Here is a 7,756-nt window from a genome sequence, read left to right as displayed (position 1 = left end):
ACTCCATATCTAGATATTTTTCTTCATATCTATTTGTTGAGCACCAATGATCATATTTTTGAAATTGTATGATTTTGCCTTTGCAGGTGGAACATTATCATAAATAAAGAACTTTGTTAATAGTCTTCCTAATGTTTCTTTTTGTCAATACATCTTTTATATTCTTTTGTTTTGCACCGGATGACTTAAACAATGAAGGTGTAGTAGAAGAAAATTTCTAAGATTGTTGTCTATGAATGAGCTTCCTTACATTTGTTACACAACGGAACTAAGAATATAGTTGACTACCACATTCTCTAGAAGATCCTGATCCTTGACCTATAGGGTTAAAAATATTTCTTTTTTATTCTTTTTCCCATCTATCTTGTTTAGATGCACGTACTGCAACTCTATATGAGTCTCGTTCATTAGGATGTATATCAGCTGGATATATACATGCATCATCATCGTTATCATTATCATAACTACTTTGAGATGAAATTACCCCTAACTCATTAAGAATATCTTCCTTCATTGCCTTTTTTTTTTTTTTTTTTTTCAATTTTGCATGTACTTTCTTTCTTAAAGAATTATAAATCTCTTTCTTCACTTCTGGAGATACATTGGAGTATTTTTTGACATTATTTTTTGGATCAATATGACTAAATGATACTTTAATTTTGTTATTCCACCACTTAACATTTTTCGGTTACAATATTTGCAAATTGTACCATATTTCTTACCTTCAATTGGAATACAATGTAACCAAGCTAGATCTGCTCTTTTGCTACCACTTTCGATTTTTTCTCTTAATAATCATAAATAACTATTAAGTTATTTTTTCATAATAATAATAATAACATAAACAATAATAATTTATAAAACTAATATTCAGCAAAAATAATAACAATAACAACAACAACAATATTCATAATAATAGGAATAATAACAATAATAATAATAATAATAACAACAACAATACTAATATCCATAATAACAATAATAATAACAATAATAGTAGTAATAATAATAATAATAATAATAAGAAAATAATAACAACAACAATAATAACAATATTAATAATAATAAAAAATAATAATAATAATGATAACAATGATAACAATAATAATAATAACAACAACAATAACAACAACAACAACAGTAATAATAACAATAATAGCAATAATAATAATAATAATAACAACAACAACAACAACAATAATAACACTAATAACAACAACAATAATAACACTAATAATAACAACAATAATAATAAGAAGAACAATAATAATAATAATAATAATAACAACAATAATAATAATAAGAATAAGAAGAATAACAACAATAATAAAAGTAACAAGAATAACAATAACAACAATAACAACAACAACAACAACAACAACAACAACAGCAACAATAACAACAACAACAACAACAACAACAACAACAACAATATCCATAATAGCAATAATAATAACAACAACAACAACAACAACAACAATAATAATAATAACAACAACAATAATATCAACTTTAATAAGAATAATAACAATAATAATAACAACAACGACAATAATAACGATAATAATAATAACAACAACAAATAATAACAATAATAATAAGAATAATAACAACAACAACAATAATAATAATAACAACAACAATAATAATAACAATAATATATTAATAATCACATAATATATCACATTATCAACCAAAATTAATTTTATATTAAATCATTTATATGGTCCATACTTTATACATATAGTTACTTATATATTAAATAGTTAGCATAATTTTTACAATATTTGTTATTAAAATGCTTACTTTTGGAGGTTAAGAAATTGTGATTTGAGGCTTTCTTTCTAATGTGAATCTTCCAAAAGCTCTTCCTTTTATGAATATAAAATGTTGAATAAAGAAAGAAAAGAAGATTAAAAACTAATCACCTTCACCGAAAATTTTTCCTTCACTTCCTTCCATTTTTTTAAAATTTTCAAAGTTACTCTCTCTACGATTTTACGCTGAGAAGGAAGGATTCAAAATTTAAAAATATTGCACGAATAATGGATTGGTAAGTATCACGTTTTTTAATATTTTATGTTATAATTGATTCTCGCACTACTTTATAAAAAAATAAAATATAAGTACATGCATTTCCTTACCTCCTCAGCATCACAAATCAATAGAAAATTTTTTTCCCTCATGATATTTGTACTTTTCAGTTTTTTTAATATACTAAGGCTATTTAAAATATTTAAAAGAAAAAAAAAAAGGAGAGCAAAGAAAATTTTTCTTTTTCAATTTTTAATGATTTTATTTTGTCATTTCTCTCCCTCATAATTGTATTCTCTCGTGGTTTTTTCTTTTCAACCTAGTGGTTTTATCTTTTCTCTCATGGTTTTTTCTTTTCAACCTAGTGGTTTTATCTTTTCAGCCTATATTTACTATCAAGATGTGAATCACAGTTTTAGAAACTGTAAAATCTCTTATGAAAAATCTGCAAAGATTCCCAATAATTTTCAATTTCCTTCTAAGTCAACAAACTCATTTATTATTTTTCTATTCTCATTTCAAACTTTTTTTTTTCTACTCGAAGTCCTTACCTTGCAATTAACAATACTATTGTAAAGTAATTTATAATTTAAGGCAAACTCTCTTTGTTCTCTCATTTTTCTTTCTTTTAAATTATAAATTATAAATTATAATTTATAATATTGTTATAATTTGTAACAATCTTATTGGAAAAATTAAAAATTAAATAAAAAATAAATACACCTTCCTGAAGTCTCTTTTTCCTTTCTAGTTTTCACCAGTGAAACAAAAATTCAAAAAAAAAATAAAATTATCATTTCCAATCACTGTTGTGATCGTCGGCTTCCTTATCGATTCCGGCCGAACCAATGGGATTGACCTCATCGGAGGCGGGTACATCTACGGACCCATGTTGCAAGTGAACCATTGTTTTGTTTTTGCTTGTATTTATTTATTTTTGAAATTTAGTTCTTAAATTTTCGTAACATGATTGCAGAAAGAATTTGGAGAACATGGCAAGTAGAGAGGTTCAATTGTTGCTCCTGAAAAGTTGCGATCTGATTTTTCTCATGATAAGATTGGCTAATTTTGGTAGATTAAAATAGAATATTTAGTTTCTGTGTAAGAAAACCCCTTTATATGCTTTTGAAATTTTGATTGGAAGCCAGTAGATGCTGGCCATTTGAGAAAAATACAAATTAAAGCTGAATATAGATGTTTTCATGAAGGTAGCAAGCTTGAAAGAAGCCAAGCGCATCTATGATCTACGAGCAGTTTCTAGAGTTTGATCTTTTGGACACATATGTAGTTTGATCTTTTGGAGTTTCTGAGCATTCTGCTGAAAATTTGATTTTTTTATTTTTATTTTTAAGTTTGTTTTGGCTAGGGATTTCAAGATGGTTTTAAAACCTTTTTCATCGGAATTTCCATTGAAAGAGATGAGAAAGAAAGGGCTGAGATTTCCATGACAACCGGCATCTCCATTTTGTTTCCACACTTATCCATCGGAAACCCAAAAATCCCACTGATTTCAGATGATACCGGTGACATTTTTCGGCAACGGCGACATTTCTTCGACACCCCTTATAGAAATTTCTTCCCGTTTGTTGGTGTCATTGGTCGCCGAAACACGATAATATCGCCGACATGTCGAGTGTTTCATTGATTTTTTCTTCCATGTTGCTAAGTACACAATTTACAATAGATGCAACAAAACGTGTTTTGCTTAACTATATTGATGGGAACTCTCAAGGTGAAGGGCTTTTATACTTTTACAATTTCTAAGAACACATCTAAGAACCTAAATCTAACAAAACAACACAAAAGCAAGATTTGGTAGAAATCAACCTATGTCCTCATGCTCCGATTTGAAGCTTTTGCACTATATAAAATTGTATGTGTTTACAAGCTCTAATTTAGATTATCAATAGTGATCTCACATAAGAAATCCAAAAAACCAATCCTAAAGCCCCAATACATCCTTGCTCAATTGTTTCCCCAAAGAAACCACTCAATCTCACATAGAGACACAAAGCAAAGAACACCTTAAAAGAACTTTGGAATTTTTCTCTCTTAAACTTGATTTGAAACATTCTCTTGCTACAAGAAAAAAGATGACCTCTGTTTTAATATCTGAAGAAGACCTATGTATAGTTTATGGACTGCCTCTCTTAAATGATGTGGCATCGAATATGTTACAATAGATTAGACCAAAAGAAAATAGTTTCTTTCAAGTAAACCCAACAGCTTTGCTGATGTGGCAATATAACTATTCCGTTAGCTTCAATACTTCTTTCCTTCATAAATTCAACCAGTAAACACACTTTATTAGATGTATTTTGAGGATTAAATTTTTCATACACATCTCCACAAATACTCTAGATTAAGAATCATTCACAGAGATTTGAAAACAGTAACATCTTAATGAAAAACTACATTAATCCAGAAATCATTTATTTAGGGTTACAAAAAAATCATTAGGGTGAATGTATTGGTTGCCAACATAAATTGCATTGTCTCTTACCAAAAAAAAAAAACATAAATTGCATTGTCGGAATGAATATGGGATTGTTTAAGTTTGGAAAGGGAAAGCCTAGGAAGCATTTCTTGACTTCTTGGATAAGCCTTTGGATTTCGGGCCATAGGGGCATTCGCTTTTGGAATTCATCCAAATCATATCAATCAACTTGTGATTAGGCTAAAAGGGTTTCCTTACTAGCAATTTAGGAACTGAGAATGGTCAGTACTCTAGCAACCTTTTTTTTGTGTATCTAATGGCCTTTTAGTTTTATCCCCCCCCCCCCCCCCAAAAAAAAAAAAAAAAAAAACCCAAAAAAAGCCTTTATAAATTCTTTTCGATTGAAAATTGCTTGTTTGGCAAATTCACATGTTTGTAAAGGATAATAAGGTTTGGAAACTTTGGTATTACCAACAGCAGCATAGATTAAATCTACCTGTGGGTGTGAGGGGCAGTGCCAAATGAACTAACCTCGTTTGGCAACATGATAAACAATGAGTAAATATTAAAATATTTATCAAATTTATTTATTATATTATATATATTAAAATGTTATTAATTGATATATTCGTATAATTTAAATATGAAAAAGTTTTTTAAATAGATAAGCAAAATAAATCAATTGAATATGATCATATTATCTACCATATTATTTGATAAATAAATTTTGTGAATATTTTGGTGACTATAGCGTTATAGATATACAATATAATATACAAAATGAATAACAAACAACAAACTCTACTCTCTTGTTATTGAGACCTAGTGGGTAAGAATAAGACTGAATGTTGATGTATTTGAATTTCATGTTTTTAACATATTGTAAGAATTCCAATCAAAATAAAGATATTTAAATACCTTTTTTAACCTTTTAAATTGACATAATAAAGTGAAATGATGGTAATTTAATAAGAAATTGAAGGGCATACTTATATTTTTAAGGGACCCAAAAATTGAGGAGAAATTTACCCATAATTGAAAATAGAGTAGAATTTTGCCTATGTTTTTTACCATTGTATAAGTTTTCTATTTTGAACAAAATTGTATAAGTTTTCAATGAAATGAAGGCTTCTTAGATCATATAAATATAAAGAATGACATAATTTGTAATTTTAATGATGTACTAAAATGTGAAAAAGCAAAGTAAGGCAACAGAACTTAACTTTGGAGACTTACATAAATTATTATATTTTTCGGTAAGTAATAAAGGGCCGAGATTTCCCACCGAACAATCCAGTGGAAAAACTTAAATGTTTCTTCTTACAATAATCATTCTCTACCCAATATCAACTACTTTGATATATATATATATATATATGAACTACTTTGACACTGATAGACAAACATCAACTTCATTAATTGAATGTGCTCCAGTGAAAGGTTGCTGTAGTAGGGAAGGATGAAAGAAAAGTCGAGAAGATGTGAAGTACGTGAGGAGGGAGAAAAAAGCCAATCAGAAGTATGGAAGTCGACTAGTTGCGCATAATTCTTCACTTTCTCCTCGAAGACTGTATACTTTTCTATGAGTCCGTCTATATATATATATATGTATATAGTGGCGTATATACGTATTTTCTTATAATATTGATAAAGATGTTGAAAAGATGTTGATTTAACTCCACAAAGATTGGCTTGGAAGTGGGAATGTACATTAGAGAGGACAAACATTGGTTGATGAAGTCGTGGAACATTCGCGTTCCATAATTCCAATTTGAACCAAAAAGAAACTAAACAAGGCTTTGTAGTCTTCTGGAAGCTACCCCATCTTCACCAACTAATTGCAAAATTTACTGGCACTCCAAGGATCAGTCTGGAACTTGAGAGAGCAGCATGGGAAAAGATAGGAAAAGAAGAAGCTATTTGGTAATTGTTATCCTGTTTCTGCTTTGGTTTGTCCAACTAGTCCAGCTGTCCCTTGAAAGAGATACACTATACCCCAGCGATGAGTTGACAGGGAACCAATTCTTGGAGTCTTCGAACACGCTGTTCCGGTTAAAGTTTTTTAATCTTGAATATTCCGGTAGCAGCAACCGCTACTTGGGGATTCAATACATGATGTACAGGTCCGGAGACATGAAGATGGTTTGGGTGGCCAACCGTGACAATCCGTTGACCAATACCATCAACAGCCGTTGGATTCTCTATATCGGTGCACATAGAAACCTGGTACTTAGAAACGGCGATTCAACTCATATTACGATAAATTCTGGAAGCCTAGCAAGGAGTTCTAACACAAGTGCCACACTTTTTGACACTGGGAATTTGGTTTTGAAAGGAGGGGAAGACATTGTGTGGCAGAGTTTTGACTATCCCACTGATACATTTCTCCCAGGTATGAAGTTAGGATTGTTAGACGTGAGGCAAAAGCTGCAGCCTCGAAACCATTTCCTCACTTCATGGCTAAGCCCGGAATTCCCGGCATTAGGGGATTTCACTCTTGGACTTGACCCAAACAATACAAGTCAACTTGTGATTTGGAGAAAGCACAATCTGTACTGGTGCAGTGGGAAGTGGAATGGTTAAAACTTCATCTATTTCCCTGCTATTTTTGATGATCCTGCATTCAAGTTCAGCTATATCTCAAATGAAAATGAGAGCTACTTTGCCTTTACTGTCCCTACTAATTATATTTCCTCGTGGATTGAGATGAATGTATCTGGGAAAATCCACATGTTTCTGGGGGACGAATATGGGGTCTTCTTTTTTGAGGACCATGACCTTTGAAACTTAGCTACATTAGATTGTGGTACTCCTTTGTTTTGTATTTTGGAATTCACAGACAATATAGAGAATGCTTTCTCTGTGGAATCAGTAACTTGCTGGTCAAGTCTCTGCTCTTGACTCTTCAAAATCGCAATTACTTCTTGAAATTCCACTGATGTCAAGTCCTTAGTATTTTCTATCACCAAACAGATTGGTTCATATGCTTTTGTTAAGCTAATTAATACCTTTTGAACCATTCTTTCATTTGACAGTGTCTCTCCAAACGTTTTCATCTGGTTTACTAGATCATTTAGTCTTGTAAGATAATTGGACAGTGTTTCATCATCCTTCATCCTGGTGTATTCGAAATCTCTCCTTAAACTTTGCAATTTCACAGATCTTACCTGATCTCCACCGTGAAATTCTTTGTACAAAAGCTCCCAAGCTTCTTTTGCAGTCTCTGCATTTGCTATCCTTGGGAAAATTTGATCACTAATAGCACCTTGAATAATCCCAAAGCTT

This window comes from Ziziphus jujuba, chromosome 1 (genome assembly GCF_031755915.1).
Source record: "Ziziphus jujuba cultivar Dongzao chromosome 1, ASM3175591v1".
Taxonomy (NCBI): domain Eukaryota; kingdom Viridiplantae; phylum Streptophyta; class Magnoliopsida; order Rosales; family Rhamnaceae; genus Ziziphus; species Ziziphus jujuba.
The sequence above is the reverse complement of the archived record's forward strand: the minus strand, read 5'-3'. Positions refer to the sequence as shown.